General features: G+C 37.3%; 1 protein-coding gene across 24 annotated transcripts in view; it reads left to right on the top strand.

Annotated features, from left to right (window-relative positions):
• The window catches only part of EPB41L2 (erythrocyte membrane protein band 4.1 like 2), a 108,029-nt gene that overhangs the window by 5,773 nt on the left and 84,620 nt on the right, over positions 1–17,636 (top strand). The gene's annotated exons all lie outside the window — the stretch shown is intronic.

Genomic DNA, 17,636 nt, shown 5'->3' on the forward strand with positions numbered 1-17,636 from the left:
TCCTCACATCTGACGTGCTACCTTGAAAGTAGAAACAATTTCAAGAAATCTATGGGCTTGATATGTAAAACTTCAAACCCCAGCAAAAAAAACAAAAAAAGAACCTCAAATCCTGTTACTTTTCTCAAATAATTCTCTTCACTTTCCTGCCTTCTATACTCCTGTACACTGGGTTTTGTCCTAGTTTTGGAGGAAAGCTGAAGGTGGGGGAGTAACAGACTGAGCGGATGACTTCTAGGGAGTGATGAATTATAGGGAATGTTTAGGAGGCTTCATAAGGGAGAATTTCAGATGCCTACTCTTTTCTCTCCACATTACAATTTCCTTTGATGAGAACTTGAAGTTCTGTAATTGGACTCAAGCCTGACATGCTTTCAAGGCCTGACTTCTCTTAAGTTGGACTCTTGTTTGAAAATGGATTGGTGGACTGAATATTCTCAGAAGCAGGTAGAAGTGCTTTGTTGGTTGGTAGTGTTTGCTTTGTTGTTTTTTGGTCTTGGTGTTTTCTTTCTTTTCCTAATGACCATCAAATACTACTGCCATTCAGCTAGTGTAGTGTAGTTGTTAATAGTAGCTTGACTCTTCAGAGACAAGGAGCATTGCAGGAGGATCCTTTCTTTAAAACTGGAGGCTTCTTTACAAGTGTCTATGAGGTTAACAGTGTTTGACTTGATAATAGGAATACCATGGTGCTCAGACTCATCTGTGTCTCAGTTCCTCCTCCCTAGAATCTTTTTGAAGGTTGTTATATGGCCTGTTAACTTACCTTGCTGTTACTAAGTGATAAGCAACCTCAGTGCTGTGGCATTGAATAGTAAACTAGGGTTAGCTAAGGACAATTTAAAGGGACCTATGGATTGCCCTGATGCTCTAGGTTTGACTCTTCCCTTTTGCTTCTAACCTTGTCTGTGTGGTTTTCTGTTTGCAAAGCAGTAGTTCTGGTGAAATCTGTAGGAGATCTTCAGTTACCAGAAGATAAAAATAGACTTTAAAAAAGAAGTGTAGACTCTGAAAGATCAGTTTCATCTTAAATTGCTTGCACTGATGACAAAGCAGAGTCTAACCAAATATTTATTGTTGAAATGACTCTGTAATTAGTAGTGTTGTACAGCTAAATGTAACACCAGATTTTACTGTAAATTACTGCTATTCCATTACTGTGGCTTGGGAAGTATAGACTGTAACTGTGGTATTCTTTTTAGTGGCCTGGATAAGAATTTGACTACAACATTTTAAGAACATAGTTTTTGTATTTTTAATAACATTCTTCACTATGTATTTAAAATGCATGATGTGATCTCTTACCACAATGGAAAATTAGAACAGCTTTTTCTAATTTGGAATACTCAGTTATCCTGTGTATGGGCTTTAAAATACATATTCTTATTTCAAGCTTTTGAACTGGTAATAGGGAGACCTTTAAATTCTGATTGACTCAGCATGTATCCTACTTCTGAAAGTCAAACGAAAATTAAAATGTTAAAAATGCACACTTGTGTTTAACATTTGTTGAAACATTTTTATTGCTTCCAGTTACTTAGAAAAGCACAGATATTAATAAGATATTTTACAATATACTGAGTATGTCCTGAGAACTCCTTAGAGTTGGAACATTTCAGTTTTAGGTCTGAAAATTTTTGTATGACTTCCAAATGCAGAGTTTTCTACTTTGTAGAAACCATTTCTTAATGTGCCCTTTGCTATTTCCTGAGTTGAAAGAAGCTATTTTATCCTGTTTGGCTTCCTCCTTTTGAACTTACACTTAAATGCTGTATTTAAACATGTAACTGCTCTTCTATCATCCATCAATTAAAGAAATGTGGCAAAATACTAAGCCTGTATATAAGTGATTTTCTCTTAGAGGACTGGACCCTTTTTCTTAAATGGCTTTTTGGGTACTTCACCTGGTAGGATATTGCACTATTGGACCATGAATCTGAAGCAAATCGTGGAGGAAGAGCCGGGGTGGAACCCAAGACTAAAACACAAGGAGTATCATAGCATAAACTTCATAGTTAAATCCACGTTAGTCCTAAGAATGCTTTGTTCATTTTCCAGTCAACACTTTTGTACTATAGCAATCTTTGACAAGATATTAACTACATAATGGTTGGAGGCATCTGCTTGGATCAAGCCTGAGGTGCCTATGTATCAGTTCTACTATTCCTTCCTGACAAACTGCAGTTACAAGTGATTTCAGTGTTCAGCCTGTTCTGGACCTGTAACTACATCATGTTAATTAAGTTGTTTTGGTGTTTGGGCTCACTTTCACTGTGTGCTTCCTCTATTCTTTGTGTGCTTGAGGATGTCTTACAGAAAGCAGTTGTTTAGTAAGATCTCTGTGCTTACAGATTTACTTTTTTAAACACATTTCTAAAGACTGAAATCCATACTCTCAGTCTTTACCTCTTATTTCCAGTAGAAAGGGTGAAACCTGTAGTGTGTTAAGACATTTTTTTGTCACAGTTGTGGTTAGTTCCATTCTGTCATTTCAGAAAGTAAAGGTGCTGTTTGAGTTCCATGGGATAATTGCAGAATATAATCATGACTGATTAGAGGTCTAGAGAACTGGTCTTACTAGGAGGGGCTGAAGGAGCTGGGGCTGTTCAGCCTGGAGTAGAGGAGGCTGAGGGGGGACCATATGGCCCTCTACAGCTACCTGAAGGGAGGCTGCAGTGAGGCAGGTGTTGGGCTGTTCTCCCCAGTGACTTGTGATAGGACAGGAGGTAATGGGTTCAAGTTGCTCCAGGGGAGGTCCAGATTAGATATTAGGAAAAATTCCTTCACTGAAAGAGTGATGAAACATTGGAACAGGTTGCCCAGGGTGGTGGTGGAGCCTCCACCTATACCATCCCTGGAGGTATTAAAATGGGTAGACATGGCACTTTGGGAAATGATTTAGTGGTTAAGGTGGTGTAGGACTGACAGTTGCATGTGATGGTCTTGAAGGTCCCTTCCCATGATGATTCTGTGATCTACCATTACAGAGCTGGTATTGCTGAATTTTAAGCAATGATAAATACAAAAGCAGGATTGAAGTACTTGGATTTTGTGTCTTAGAATTTATATTACATTGTATATGAAGTTGTCCCAGTTCTTATAATATGGAAAATGCTTTAGGTTTTATGCATCAGGAGCTAGTGAAAGACAGTATTATAAGATACATTGACATTTTCATGGGATTTTTTTTTTCTTTTTTTGGTTGCTTCTAACCTGAATCAAGGTCTAGGTCTTATTTAAATTAGGAGTTCATTGTGTTTTCCTTGAGTTTCCTTTCTCTTGCTTTGCCTTCTATTTCCTATTGGATGCCGTTCTCTATTAAAATTCTGCAGTTTTCCCTCTTGAAGGTAATTTTTTTTAGTGGAAAAGGTTGGCTTCTTAGTAAAGTTAGATGATTTTTAGTATGTAGGTAGCTGAGTTGATAATTAGTAGTGCAGCAAGCACTTAAGGCATATTTTAGAAGAGTATCATGTTTAATCAACTCTTCTGGATTTACCTGTATTAGGTGGTACTTAAGTTTCTTGCCGTTTCTGCAGCTTCTCAAATCTTGTTTGTTCTTCCCCAACCCCCCCTTTTTTTTTTAGCATAAAGTGATTTAAATATGATTTCATTCTTTTGGGGAAAAGAAGTGGGTTTGTTTGTTTTGGTCTTTGTTAAATTGATACAAGGTTTTTTCATTTATCTTGGAGACAAGTGGTTTCTGCTGACTTTCTTCAGGTTCTGCCTCACACCAATGTGTATGTTTAAGCCATTTGCTCACCTCTAAATAAATCTCTGGCGTGTGTGTGTGTGTGTGTGTGTGTGTGTGTGTGTGTGTGTGTGTGTGTGCATATGGAGGGAAATGTGTGGGAGCACTGTGTGATGGCATTGGTCTGCTCTCAGATGAGCCTTTGACTTTTGAAAGTACCTCGTCCTGATTTGAGGTAGAGGGCTTCTATCTGCTTATGCACTGCAGTGGTGTTTCATGGCAAATATGACTTGGATTAGTCTAGTTGTGTTAGAAATGTTAAAAAATGTCTGGTTTTGTGCAATACATTTTTTCCCCAGGTGTGCTCAGGAAATAGTATTATTCTGTTATTCAAGTGCCTGTTACATTCTTGGACTAATTGTGTGGAAGTTCTCTTATTGAAGTTTCTTGGTATTGTAGAGGCTTGAGTTACTTTCTCACATGACAGAGCAATGTTTGTTTCTGTATAGAGAAGAAACTGAGTTAGAAAGTTTTGCAGTGCGTATTTCCTTTACAAAATGAAAGAGAAACAAAATAATATTTTTTATATTGGTCAAAACAAAACTTAATGACTATTAAATATTCTTCTTAGAACAGCAAGATTGTCCTATAATGGGAATTCCACCTGTACTGTTTTTCTTGTTGTTTGCTATTGTTAGGGTGCTAGCAGTTAATTTTATATATATATATATATATATATATATATATATATATATATATGCATATATATATGACATGTTTTTCCAGTGTTTTTTTGCAAGCTGAAAATTGTAATTGCTTCTACTTTTCATTAGCTTTAAGCAAAATTGCAGAAATTTGCTTTCTTTAGACCTATTTTGCAGAGCATTATTAGTCTGAAGTGGTATGTGACCTATGATGGTATGGAGGGAAAATGTACCACTGTGTAGGAGTTGTAGCTGGAAACACTTGAGACATTTCTGACTATGATTCATTATTTCTTTGTCTGGTTTGGTGAGCCTAGAGAGTAGAGTGTGATCACATGTATCTTGTATGTACAAACATTTTAACAGCCACTAACTGGATTATATTATTTTGCTTCAGTATGAAATTTGAGCTTACTAAGTAGGTGTCTTGGTGTCCATGGATCATTCAAGAGCAGTACTTTAGAACTACTGCTGTTACCATGGGACCTTTAAATCAAGAATATACTTAAAAGTAGCTCTGTAAGTGAGAAAGCTGAGTGTCTGTAGTCTGTATGGAGGCTGCTCGAAGCAAGTGAATGCTGGGCTTTCATTTACAGCAGCAGATATACTGTTTTGCCTATGATTTCTTTTCTCTCTTTTCCATTTCAGTCTTTTCTGTCCCCTTCATCCTTTCGGCTCCAAGCCCTTTATAACCTTCTCCTCCCCACTGCATTTTCTTCTGTTCTCTTGTTGTTTTTGTTCTCCCTTTGAATTAACTAACTCTAAAGTAAACACTACTGTTTGTTTGCAAAGTTTTGTACAACTGAAGAACTGCAGAACTTTGCTCTGCTAATCATTACTAAAGAAACATTTGTAGTGAGTTGAGAGTGGGTTTTTTGTTGGAAAGGTGTTCAAAACTTTCTGTAGGGTAAGCAGTAAAAGGTTACCAGGTCCACAGCTGGGATTTTTAAGTGCTGCAGTACTTATGAAAGGCTTCTTGTTGCTTTATATGAAGATGATTGCATTTAGGTCTTTAGCTGAAACTGAAGAAGCCACCTCAGAATTGTTTCTTTAAAATGGGCAACATAACTATTGCTGCAAATAAAATCTAATAAAGGCCTTATGAACATGATTGCAATATTAAGACTCTTCTCTTGCAAAATCAAACTAAGCTGAATAGCTAAACTAATGCAGTCATGCAGTGCATCTAATCTTTTGTTTTGGAAACCAGTGATGCTCCTTTCACCCTACTAGACTAAGGGAGATGCCTTGTTAGCATTGAGTTGCATCTTCGTTTGCATGAGGGACTTCTTCACTGAATAACCTGTCAAGGTGCTTAAAAATACTGCCGTAGGCTACACTTACTTTTCAGGTGTATGCATTCATTCACAAGACAAAACCATCTTTGATGCCAATACCCTGAAGGGCTAAAATATTCTGCAAGAGTTTTTCCAGCAATTATTGGAGTGCTTTTCAGCCACAGGAGCATGTGTATGTTAATGAGTTGTCCAATTTGATCCGTGGACTAGGTTGTAGTTAATTTTTTTAATCACTTGTGTGCTTTTGTTGTTTTGCTGCTATACTTTAAAGCACACTTGCAAATTTTAGTGTAGAAGTTTTGAGGGATCAAGCAGAAAGATGAATTCTTAGCTTTCTGCTGCAAAGGGAGAAGTCACAGTGAGAGAAGTTAACTAATTCCTATGGAGAGCATAGGTACAAGCTGCTGGGCTTTGACTTCACCAGCTTTCCCTTTGTGATTGCTGTGCTAAAAAGGACATAACTTTTGGGGTAAGAAGCAAGAGAAAAGGAGGTATGTGAAGTTGTGGGTGGTTTTTTTTTTTTGGTTGGTTGGTTTTTCTGTGTTTGTGTTTTGGTCATTTGTTTCTTGTTTTTTCTTAAGTCACATGTTTTTGTTCTGTAGCTTTTTGTATTCTTTTGTACTCTTTTTTTGTATGCTTTTTGTACTTTTTTGTACTTTTCTGTAGGTTAAGGTGTACTTTTCCCCCTCAGATAAATGCTGGTCTTTTTCTTAGAGCTAGTGGGCTCTGGCTATTTGTCTAGCACCATAGTGCAAGTGGTGGTATTCAAAGATTTGACTAGCAGTTAGTTCTTGAATAGCATGAAGCAGAAAGTGAGAAGTGCAGAGACTTAGTCTGATGCAATGACTCGGTATTATTGTGGTTTTGTGCTCACAAGACATTTGAGTCAGCATATCAATGTATGTTCAGTAAGATGCTGCTTTGTTTCCTGTTGGATGGTTTATTTTCCTCTTGTGAAGGGAATTGTAGTTTAAATATTTGTCAGGCTACAAAGATAAATATTTCTAAAGCATCTTCACTGAGTTGTGTTGACTTAAATATAAGGAATATATAAGAAAGGCAGAAGTATTAATTAGCAGAACTTGCATCTCCTGCTTATGATAGACTGTTATTGTCTACAGTAACACAATTTTTAAACTGTGACTGTCTATAATAACTTTCTCAGATCACTACCAGCAGTTTGCACAAGAGTGAGTGTTGAAATATAGCAGCTGATAGTCATGCAGAAAATACTTTTTAGGAGGTATTATAGTGAAAATTGCTTTTGTCTTTTTTGTTTTGTTTTGTGTTTTGTTTTTTCTTTACCCCAAAATGCAAAGCTGGATGCATTAAGATATATCTGTTTTTTTTTTGGTTTGTTTTTTTTGTGGTATTATAAGACAATTTTATCTATTATATAGCTTGCATAAGCATTAGGAGACTAGAGTGTTATTAAATATAAGGTATCTCCTGACCTTTCGTAAAAGGTTGAGTTGCCATTATGAGAGTTCTAAATTGGATCTGCTGAGTTCTTATGGTAAAATGTCAAAGACCCTTCACTTTTTTTTCTTCTTCAATGTCAAGCGAATTGTATCTTGATTTATACTTTTTTCTCTTTTTCCAAGTCAAGAAACTTAATTAAGCAGCTGAAGCTCTACACAGGCTGCAAATTAACTTCTCTAATGTATTTTATGAGAGATACCCCTAACATAGGTCACATAGAAGCTGATACAGTCGTTTCCCTGTGTGAGACTGAAGTGCTTTGTTTATTGCCTATATATGAACCATCTCTGTCTAAGCTATCTGTGAAGCTTTGAAACTGTCAGTGTTCAGACCAGAAATAGGTGGACTGCCCAGCTCTGAGTAGAGGTAACCTTTTGATTCAGACATGTCATTTCTGTTTCCATTCATAGTGGCTGTACTTTCTGCTTTTAGTTTAAGAGTTCAATATACCCAATAAGGTAAACTGAAAGAAATTCCGTGCTCTTGTGACGGGGGCTATAGAAAGGATGACATGAGTTATTTATAGCTGGAGGAACTACTGCTGCCAAAATTCCAGGATGACTGTATAAAATTTTACTTTTTCAGATTTTTCAGCTTCAACAGGTACACTGATAATCAGTGTGAACTTAATTTGAATACTTGCAAAGCCATAATGAATGTTTAACCAAAGTTATCAGACTGATAATTCAGGAGTCAATTTAAAAATTTTTTTAAAATTTATTTTTTAAAAATCTACATTATCATCTGTGCATTATCCATTCAAATACAGCAGCCCTGCCTTCTTGCTTTTATGGCCAGCTAGCTGTCCACACGTATCTGAGTGCAGATTTCTTTGGGGTGAAGGCACAAATTAGTCTGCAAGGTGGTGGATAGTGAGCAGAGGGAAGAAACCCCGAATGAAAAACTTGTTATGAGAGTCCTGCAAGCTGAATAAATAGGATTTAGTGATCCTGTCTGTGTACTATCAGCTAAAACTGGCTTATGTTGCTAGATTGTTTTCTAACTTTTTCCAACAACTTACTAATGAACGTAGTAGTAATGTGCTAAATCAGGAAATGAGCAGTAGAATTTTTAGGTAATAATCAGTGGTTCATGTGTTTGAAATGTTGCTTCACTCATGTTCTTTCTCTTTTTTCCTCCCTTCCTGCTCTGATGCTCCACTCTGCAATATTCAGTAATAGCTGGAAGTAGTAATGTGGGAATACTGAAGCACTAGCCTCTCTTAGCTAGTGGTGACAAATACATTGACCTTTTTGTAATCCTCCTCAGAATTCATTTCAAGTATATCTGAAGGCATCAGGACTTCAAATATTTAAAACATAAGTTCCAGTGGGAGAACTTACGAAGTATGTTTTTCTCTCACTTTGTTTTGTTCTTTGTGATAAAACATGGGCTTTCTTCCTGTCAATAGATGTTCCTGTGTTGTCAATACCTCTTTCCTTTGTTTTCTTCCATTATTCTCTAAATATACTTGATACAGAACCATCCAAGCATCATTAAGATAAGTTTTGCCTAGTGGATAAGTGCTGACTGTAAAGCTAGTAAGCCAAATAAGTTACTTATGGGTTCATACTAGAGACTCTGCTAATTTGGATGCCTTTCCAGTGTAACTAGCTTTGTTAGTCCTGTAGAAATGAAGTATTATCAAGACCTCTTGACCACTGCTAAATTTTGTCATAAATGACCATTGAACTTAAGCATTACTAGAGAATAATAACAAACAGATGATCATCAGACAGTGTGGTTGCGTGAGCCTTACCTCTGTAGGAAACCAGGCCCAAAACTAGTGATTCAAACATCATTCTTATTGGACTTTGAGGTGGTCTTTGTCATCATATTCCTAACACATCTGATAATGGCTTGTGTCTCTTGGTCTCAGTTTGATTACATTGTTAGCTGGTTTGAGGTAGGCATTATAGGTTTTTTTTTTTTAAGTACTTGGCATGTGTCATAGCAAAACAAGAAAGCATTCTTATCTTTACTCTTTTTTCCTACTTCCCTTGCTGAATATGATTAGTCATGTTATTTCTGCCAGGAGTTAGGGAATTGTTGAAGTTGGAAGGCATCTGTGGAGATTGCCCAGTCCAATCCTATCTCACACTCAATGCAAGCCTGACCTGTCTGGTCAGTTTTGAATACTTCTGAGAATGGAGACTCCACAGCTTCTTTGGGCAACTGGTTCCATTGTTTGGTGACCCTCAGAATTAAAAAAAAAGTATTTTTTTCTCCATATTTAAATAGAATTTCCTGTATTTTGATTTGGCTCCATTGCCTCTGTCTTTTCACTAGGTACCACTGTGTTGAGCCTGGCTATGTTTTCTTTGCTAACCTCATCAGGTATTTGTACACTGTGATATGATCCTCCTGACCCCAGGGCTTCTCTTTCCCAGGCTAAACAATCCCATCTTTCTCATTGCTTCCTCATACAGCAGATGCTGCAAGGCTTTAACCATCTTTGGACTTGCTCCAGTATGTCCTAAACTCTCTTGGACTGGGGCACCAAAAACTGGACAAACCTGCAAACCATAATGTGCAGCAGGGGTGGGATGGTGGAAAACAGTCTATGGGGCATCTTATAGGTATGGGGGGGGATTACTGGTTTGTCTTGTAGTACTCTGTTGTGTACAGTCTGTGTACATTTTGCCAGTGATTACCTTGGCACTCTTAAGACCGTAGTTCGTATTGGTTCCAAAGACCAGCTTCCAGGCTTGTATTGGGTACTTCAGATAGGAATTAATAGGGTAGGAGAGGATTAGGAAAAAAGAGAATTCATACCTGTGTATATGTATGCGTATATATATAATATATACAGGAAAAACAGGCCTAGTTGTGATTTAGAAAATAATGGTTAAAAAGTTACATGATTTAACTTCTAAAATGAAGGAAAGATACTTTTTCTTTTTTGTTTCACATTGATTGTTATGTCCTTGTGCAGCTCTGTCTTAGAGATGTCAGATGGTGCTAAAGCTCTATGTGGTACACAGTTGTTAGACTTAAGGTAGTTCTGGAAATCCTAGAACTGGGAACCAGAAGGCATTGTTTCCAATTTCAGTTGAGAACACTGATTTACTTTAGCACTTTCTTTCCATGTGAAGCCTTTTGCCTGCTTTTTGCTTCAAGAATGACTAATACTCCTGGTTAAATGGAGTATTTGTGGACTACCTTTTACTCCCAAGCAAGTCTTGCTCCTGCACAAATTCACTGGGTGGTGTTGACTTTTGTTCCAAAAATCATTAACTGTTTTGCTGAATCCTCTAAGCTTTTAAGTTCATTCAGCTGGATATATCTTTAGCAACTGAAATCTGACAGCTTGTCATGACTAAAAGGTCTTATTTCCTTTTTTGCAAATAGGAAAAGATGTTAACTAGCAGAAGGATGTTAGAGACAATACAGTCAGGATCATTGTCTTAGTAACACTTAAGTAATTTGCTGGGCATCTTTCAGTGCATGGACAACTCTTCTGTTAGATCTAGATGAAAACTGATTATTCTTTGGAGGCCTTAAGAAAGTAAGAATTTGCTTAAATGTGTTTAGATAATTTTTGATGCAGTGTTTTGATATGGTTAATAATAGATCTTTCACGTTTGTTCTTCAACAAGATCTTCTGAATTTATCTGCCCTTAGTTTTTCCTTAACTGGGACTCTTCAAAGCCTAATTTTGGTTTCCTTAGTATTTTACTAGTATCATTTATATAACATTATACCAAAATAATTAATTTGACTATCACCATTCTGTAGTAATGCAGCAAACAAGAAGTGCCTCGGCACTGCAATTTGTCTGCTATTTGATTCCCTGACCTATATGTTTTGCTTTTCTTCCTACTATCTTTCTGTTGCCTTTTTAAGCATCGCAACCTATTAATCATCCTGTATGTATCCTGTTATTTATTTGAAATCTCTGGCATGGAAAGTCTGTAGCAAACTTCCCCTCTCATGAAGATTTTAATCAAGAGATGCCACAGCTCAATTGCAAAACCCATAGGCCCTCACAGAGAGCTCCTTTTCTGTTTCAGACCAGTAGAGAGACTACTAGTAGACCACACAGTAGAGTGGGCCAGGCAGCTAGGGCCATAGTTGCCAAATAAATACCACACTTCAGCATGTTTTAAAGTGTTTCACGAGTAATGGGAGACAGAATAAAGTGCTAAACTCCAGATCTTGTTCTGGTGATTGTCATCCAAGGTGTTAAGAAAATATGGAATATGAATGAGCAAATGAACCTGAGTATTCCAGGCAGATAATTAACTGGCTTCTTTTAAAAGTGGATACTCTGCAGTTTTTTTCTCTGACCTTAAGCACATGGGAAAGAAGACAGTTTCTAAGCAAAGGAAAAAGGAAATTGTCTCATATTTATTAAATCCTTTTCCTATCAGGAAATATGCATCAGAATTATATGTTTGGCAAGCAAGAGTACATATTTTGGCACATACTCTCTTTGTAACTTTTAACAGCCTGCCAGCATTGCAGGCAACACTAGCAGCAGTCTGTGTCCCAGACAGTTTTCATAGTAAATCCCAGTGCCTGCAGTGGGGAAGCAAGCTCCATGGGGTTGGGTTCTATTTGGTCTCCTTTTTGTTCCCTAGTGCACTGACACAAGAGGGAAGGAATAGCTGGAAAAGGCAAGGAGGCAGCTGTGCTGGTGGTAATGTCTGCCTCCTAGTTAAATATCCTGTGAATATTACCTAAATTTGAGGACACGCCAGGCTTGTTGTGATGGAACCAATGGTCTGCAGTCTAATTGTATTTGAAAGATCTTCTGTCAACCATTGTTTGAGTGCACAAACAGAATCACAAATGGCACTGCCCACGCAGGCATTCCAGAAATTTTGTACGCAGTCTTTTCTTACTTAGCAAATGCAAAGTTGATCGTTACTTCCAATTTTTAAGTCTATGGCTCAGATTTTTGTAAAGTTCCTCTGGGGCCAAGCATAGTGTCTTAAGTCGGTGATCAGATCCATAGTGATAACCAAGCCCTTTGACATTACAGTGGCTCCCCTGTTTGCACAAGAACAGTGGCAAAACCCTTCTGAATTGTGAAGAGGAGTAAACAAAGAGTTAAATGGTCTTATGTGGGAAAGATTCTGAGGGAAAGACCAGATGTCCAGTATCCCTTTTGTTTTCAGGAAGAGTGTAGTACCTTTTTTATGCATGTTTTTTTAAAGAAACTTCAATTTTTTAATATGTTTAATAAAGCTTAATAAGGTACCTGAAGTGTTATTTTAACAGTTTGAGTGTTTTATGTAAACTTGTTCTTCTGGATCGTTTGAATAGAATACAGTTATGAAATTTAATGGGAACATTCCATCTACAAATACATTTTATCATTGTGGAATGAACATAGTGAACATCAAGTCATGGAATCACATGTTTTTCCAACTTAATGTCTTCAGGTTTTATTGTATTTAAAACTTGCTTTAAAGTGTGTAAAGCTTGCATCCTAAAATCTAGTATATTTCATTAATATTAAAATTAATTCTTTGAGGGACTAAAGGTAATTCAGTAGGGAATATTTTTACCAATTTGTTTGACTGTAAACTGCTTTTACAAAGAACATAAATACATCTTCTGGTCTTGTTTTAATTTTGTTCTGTGTTTTTGGAGAGATTTTTAGAGCCAGTCAGTTTTCTCAAATTCTGAGGTATGTAGGTTTTGAATAGAACCTTAACATAAAATGGAAGCTTATCTATTGATGTTCTTTGTAACTTCATATAAGCTGTGTCTTGTGGTGTATTTTTTGGCATATACAGTCCTTATTGATATATTTGGTTGTGTGACTTGTCTGACAGTAACAAGTTGTTGGTACTTAGCTCAGTTTTTTCAAATATCTGTTAGTCTGTGGTTTGATCTCAAATATGGCTTTTTAAGTTTGCACCAAGAAAAGCTAAATCTACCAAGAGTAAAAGCTTTGATTACTGTGCATATAGACACTACTCTCCATTATTTGGAGGAATTAGATTAACACAACAGTGTATTTGTTTTTCTTCAAAGGAGCCCTGAAATGCTGCCAATTAAAGGACAATTGAAATAACTGTAGTCTTCCATAGTTTCAGTTTTATCTACCACAAAGTGGTTTTTATCTTAATAGAATCAAGGTGTTGAGCATGACTTAGTCATTAAGATACAGGAAGATTTCCTAATCACTCATGTTTGAGGCTTTCTCGGTATGTTCATAAGCATAGTTTTTGCTGTACAGAGATTCAAAAAGTTTATTCTGAAAGCGAAGTGCCACAGGTTTTTTTTTGGGTGTTGTTTTTTTGTTTTTGTTTGGTTTTTTTCTACGTTTAGATGTCTCCCTCGAGTCAAGGATCCTGGATTTAATTTCTGAGGACTTTGGTATTTCACAAAAGGTTGTAGTCATAGACAAGACAAAAAAAAAAATCACTATTTGCCTTAACCATATCATATAGTTCATTAATTAAGCTGGTATCAATTATCAGGAAAAAGTTACTGTTCATTTGCAGATTGTCTCTTTATAGCAGAAAACTAAACAAAGTTTTGATTACATGTTATAATTCCTTTGGCAGCAGTTCTCATTTGGGAACCTTCTGTCACGCTTTCCCTATATATACCCCCTTCCCTTTACCACAAAAGAGATTGCTGCTTCAACTTTTTCCACATGTCCTATGAAGACAGAGATCACAAAATCATAGAATGGTTTGGGTTGGGACATCAAAGATGATGTAGCTCTAATCTCCCTGCACGGGTTAGGGACATGTCTCACTAGACCAGGTTGCTCAAGGCCCCATCCAGCCTTGTCTGGAACACTTCCAGGGAGGAGGCAGCTACAACTTCCTTGGGCAACCTGTTCCAGTGTCTCACCATACTCACAGGGAAGAATTTCTTCTTAATGTCTAACCTAAATCTCTCTTGAAGTCTGAAACCATTTCCCCTTGTCCTCTCACTACACACTCATGTAAAAAGCCCTTCTTCAGCTTTCATGTAGGCCCCTTCAGATATTGGAAGGTTGCTATAAGGTCACCTCAGAGCCTTCTCTTCTCCAGGCTGAACGACCCCAATTTATTTAGCCTATCTTCACATAGGAGAGATGTTCCAGCCTTCTGATAAATTAGTGGCTCTCCTCTGGACATGTTCCAGGAGCTGTGTGTCCTTATGTTGGGCACTCCAGAACTGGACACAATACTCCAGGCGAGGTCTCACAAGAGCAGAGCAGAGGGGGAGAATCACCTCCCACAATCAGCTCCCTGTGCTGCTTTTGATGCAGCCCAGGACCTGGGTGGCTTTCTGGGCTGCAAGTGCACATTGACAGCTCATACCTTATACCAAAGGTACAATTCTTGTTTGTCTTAGCTTTTTATTTAGTTGGCTTATCCTTAAACAGTAACAGTTAATTTTAGACATTAACTGGGGAAATTTATCTTAAACTGGAATCATAATTAGTATTTCTAGCCATACTAGATGGTATCTAGCGTCCTTCTTCTAGTTATGGAGCTGGTCATTCAATTTTCTTAGTTTATCTTGGTTAGGAGAGGACACACTTGATTGCACTGCAGTGAAAAGTTGAATGAAAGAGCATTTTAAATTTTTGTTTTGAGGTGTCAGATGGTGCAAGATTTAGATATCATAGCTTTAAGAAATGGTGCTATCTTGCCTACCATTGCAATTTTACACCTGTTTGGTATTACTGAATGGAAGGAACAATGCTTCTTACTTTAAGACACAAAAATAACTCTCTGAAATTGCTATTGAAAATACTTTGCAGTTTAGTCAGAATTATGCCATAGGAATAAAGCTTTTAATGGCTGAAAGACTATGGAGAATAGTTTTTAAACACAAATGACCCTATGGCTGAGAAGTGCTGGCAAGTTGCAGATGCAAAGAACAGAATTGAAGGGGAAATGTAGATGTCATACAATAGTTCTTAAAATTTATGTAGCCTGAGTCTGTAAAATACAGGTTGCTAGTGGCAGTTCAGTTAAGTGTAGCTGTAAACAGAGGGACAGCTGTAAAGAGATAAGAATTTATAGTATGGCTTTGTAGAGTTAACTGTAAGCCTTAATACACAAGAATGTTTCCTGAGGCACTTCAGGAGGTTCCAGTGAAATAATTCACTGTAATAATTTAGCTGTAGCTAGAAACAAAGTAATTTCTTTTTTGTTTTGTTTCAGTAGCAGTGTTTGCCTGATTTCTGTCTCTACCCACCCTCACCCTTCCAAAAATGAAGTCAATCTAAAAGCTTAGTTTAAATTAAACCCCTGTGAGAGAGCCTATAGGAATGGCTACACAAGTTTGCCAAACAGCCACTTTTTTGTTTGTTTGTTTTGTTTGTGGTTTTGTTTTGGTTTTTTGTTACAAAAGTTAGTGTTGGTGGCAAAGCAATGGTTTTCAAGATTTTGGAAGGAGGGGGCCAGATAAGGGCAGCAGAAGTTCACCCAAAACCGGAAGGATTAAATTCTCAGGGTGGAGGTTGTGCCAAGACTTTGCCTGTTTTGGCCCAGGAGCTGCTTGAATGGCTCAGGGGGTTGATCCTGCACGAGGTCTGCAGCCCACCTCTTCTGCCTGTGCATCTTGCCCCATCCTCTTGCACTGGCACTCTCTGTGAGAGGCTGAGGTAACCTAGAGTGAAGTTTGTGTCTTGTGTTATCCTTAGCTCTGTGTCTGGTGAGAAATTTGGACAGAGAGGAGCCAGGAGCAGAGTATGGGGCAGCAGGACCAGAGTCACTGTGCAGCGAGGCTTTGGAGGTAACTGGGGCTCCTCAACTATGGGAGGAAGGATGGAATTAAGAGCTAGTGTTGCTGCTGCAGCAAAGCTGAGTTGAATGGTAAAAGCTGGTCTTCCAAGTACTGCTAAGAAGCCTTGGTTTTGCACTGTTCTGTCCCTAAAGTTGCAAACAAATTAAATGGTTACTCAGTCACATGTCTGGTGCTTTTTAATGGAGTAGACAAATCTTAAAAATGAAGTATCAGCAATGTTTAAATGTCTTTGTTTTGCTTTTAGTTGTATCATGTATCTCCTCTGACAGCTGCATGTTTCTTTAGAATGCTTCCTTTTTATTTAGCAGATCATATTAGCTAGAAATAGGAGAAAAGGTTGAGGGAATCTTGAAAAGCTTTAGTGTTTCAATAACATGTACAAAACTTAAAGCTTAAGTAATTTGAGATATGTGGTGCTTGACCTATGATACTCCTCTAGCTTGCTGTTGGAATCAGGTGAACTAGCTAAACCAGTAAATCCACTGTAAAAAACAGACCTCCTTCAACAAATAATTTATATATAAAAAAAATATTAACTAATATGAAAGTCTTTAGTTTCTTGAAAAAAGTTAATGCAGAATAACTAGCTTTATACTGAAATAAAGATGGAGATGTATCATGACAATAGAAAGCTTTTTCTACTAAAGATTTTATTTGTCAAGTTAGCTTCTTCCTGGTATTTCTGGAAGTGCTAAATATTCACCTTTGAAACAGTTTTTTACTTGTTCTGTAGCACATCCATTTGAAGAGAATTTATCGTTAGCATTTGTAGTGCCCGACATAGTCCTTGGATGTCAGTCTTGAGGTTGCCCTGACAATGAGTTCTGAAATGATGTAATGCATCCATGGTAATTTCTGATGCATGTAGTGCCATAGAAAGGTATTGCTTACTTTCAGCAATAAAGTGTACATCAAAGTGGAAGTGATTATGCTTATAATATTGTCTGAATGCAGCCTCAGGCTAGAGATACTGAAACGTTGGTCATTGCAAAGTAAGGTGCTGTGTTTTCTGAGATAAAGTAAATTTTCCTTGAAAATGTTCTTTCTGTGGAATATTTTTTTCATTGCCTTGTGGAGTCTGATGCAAACAGTTGCATTGTGTCAGTCTATTATAATTTTGTGAGAAGTAGATTAGGAGAATCTATTGTACTTTCAGTATTGGTCTAGTCACAGTCTTCTATTTTTTTCTTAAAGTAAGTGTTCCTTTAATTATTTTGAAAAGATCAGAAATATTCATCATTTTTATATAGGCATTCAAACAGATCTGGCTTAACAGTGAGTAGGAAACTGAATTTTTTATAGTTGTCTAGGGCTATCCTAAAGTGACCATTAACTCCTGTGCCCTGTGAGTTCATGCCAAAAGTTCTGTCTGGCTGAGAATCCAGAGTTGCACATTCTTCCTCAAAAAGAGGGAAGCATCAGCAGTAAGTAATGGGTGGAGTGCTGAATGCAGTGGATTTGCAGGGTCATTGCCAAGTCTCAGGACGGTGCTCTGATAGCCCTGTGACTAGATGGGGATTCAGGTAACCATGTTTGCCCTTATGGTAGCCTGATATTGATAATTAACTTAGAAGGGGAGCCACTTCTAGACTGCCAGAAGCTGTGTTTGCTGTGGTTGCAGAGTAGCTGGGGCTATGTTCTTGCTCAAGACGTTAAGTGGTGTTAGTTAGTCAGGCTCTTAGAAGTCTTTATATAATATAGTTGTCTTATGCTTAAGTTTAAAAACATTTCTGAAAAATATCATAAAATTTC

This window comes from Heliangelus exortis, chromosome 3, assembly GCF_036169615.1.
Source record: "Heliangelus exortis chromosome 3, bHelExo1.hap1, whole genome shotgun sequence".
Taxonomy (NCBI): domain Eukaryota; kingdom Metazoa; phylum Chordata; class Aves; order Apodiformes; family Trochilidae; genus Heliangelus; species Heliangelus exortis.